Raw genomic sequence first — 1,888 nt, 5'->3', positions numbered from 1 at the left:
GTGCTGAGCTGCCCAGCTGTACGTCCATCTGTGGCCCCAGCTCCAGCCACCCTCTGCGTACTGAGAGCTAAGCAGAAGTGGAGGCATGGGCAAGGTTGTGTGGCCAACACTGATCCCTCGGGGAGGAGAGAGGCAATCAAGGCTCCTGTAGATGCTCGGGAGGAAGATGTTGCTTGTCCACCTATTCCAAGCCCCTCTAGAACCCCAGGAGGAACCATCTGGGACTTAGAAGTGGAAAACAAACGGCGTGGTGGCTCACGCCTGTAATCCCAGCACTTTGGGAGGCCAAGGCGGGCAGATCATGAGGTCAGGAGTTTGAGATCAGCCTGACCATCATGGTGAAACCCCGTCTCTACCAAAAACACAAATATTAGCCAGGCACGGCGGCGCATGCCTGTAATCCCAACTACTCAGGTGGCTAAGGCATGAGAATTGCTTGAACCAGGAGGTGGAGGTTGCAGTAACCCGAGTTCATGCTATTGCCTCCAGCCTGGGAGACAGAATGAGACTCCATCTCAAAAAAAATAAATAAATAAAGGTGGAACACCATCAGTCCGTGTATGTTTCTCTTTGAAGTGCCATTTTGGATCGAATTTACCTGTGTCCATCTTCAAGAAACCCAGAGCTTAGTCCCCACTGGAGCAAAGATTTGTTCTGTGATCTTAGCAAGTTACCTGAGCTCTTGAATCTGTCAAACTTTTGGTCATTTCTAAGACTCCTTCCAGCTCTAAAAATCTCTTTCCACTCAGAAGGTCCAATCTTGTCAGTTTTCTCTCCTGCCTTTCCTCTGAGAGATGACAAACCTAGAGATGAGAGCTGTAGGTGGCAGGAGAGGCTTAGCTCTCACCCCAGTGTAAGATTCTTGGGCACAATCACTCCTCTGCCTCTGTCAATCTGTCTGTGAAATGGGCCAGTTTTAGTAAGTGTGATGTCCTTCTCTGGGTGGGCACGGTGCATTGCATATAGGGAATGTCATCAGTATTGGCCAATTGCCTCTGTTCTTACTCCTGTCCTGGTCCAACCTTTCTTTTTTCTTTTTTTATTTTTATTTTTTTTGAAGAATTTAAGCCTTTATTTCCTTGTTTTGTAAATAAAGCTGGCTGAGTTGGTTGCTTTTTGATGATTAGTCAAAGAGACCAAATCCCACATCCTCATCCAGCTCCTCCAACTCTTCCTTGGCTTCAACCTCACTGGGGCTACAGTAACAGGAGCAGCTGTGGTGGTGGCAGCCACAGAGGCAATAGCCACAAAAGCAGATGGATCAGCCAAGAAGGCCTTGAGCTTTCCAGCAAGTAGGAAGGTGTAATCAGTCTCCACAGACAGAGCCAGGACTCGTTTGTACCCACTGATGATAGAATGGGGCACTGATGCAACAGGTGGGTAGCCAATCTGCAGACAGACCCTGGCAACGTCGCGGACACCCTCCAGGAAGCAAGAATGCAGTTTCCTCTGTGATGTCAAGCACTTCAGGGTTGTAGATGCTGCCACTGTCAGACACCTGCTGGTTGACCAGCCCAAAGGAGAAGGGAGAGAGGTTCGGCGTGTTCAGCAGCGTGGTTCCCACTTTGTCTCCAGTCTTGATCAGCTGCACATCACTCAGGATTTCAATGGTGCCCCTTGGAGATTTTAGTGGTGATTACTAAAGCCTGGAAAAAGGAGGTCTTCTCAGGCCCCAGACCAGTGTTCTGGGCTGGCACAGTGACTTCACATGGGGCAATGGGACAAGCACAGGTGGCAGCTGGCACCTTACTAGCCAGCAACATATCCCTGATTTCAGTGAGGTCCTCCTTGGTAAACGCAAAGCCCACATTCCCCCAGATATGAGGCAACAGTTACTCCAGAGCTGGGTTGTCTTCCAGGTGCCCTCAGATGGCCGTGCGCATCAGGG

At 49.9% G+C, this 1,888-nt stretch overlaps 1 pseudogene; it reads right to left on the bottom strand.

Moving 5' to 3' along the window:
• Nucleotides 1–1,123: 1,123 nt before the first annotated feature.
• Nucleotides 1,124–1,888, bottom strand: part of LOC105546183 — a 4,637-nt pseudogene continuing 3,872 nt past the window's right edge.

Source organism: Mandrillus leucophaeus, unplaced genomic scaffold (genome assembly GCF_000951045.1).
Source record: "Mandrillus leucophaeus isolate KB7577 unplaced genomic scaffold, Mleu.le_1.0 Scaffold35, whole genome shotgun sequence".
NCBI lineage: Eukaryota > Metazoa > Chordata > Mammalia > Primates > Cercopithecidae > Mandrillus > Mandrillus leucophaeus.
This window is presented reverse-complemented; position numbering and strand designations above follow the sequence as displayed.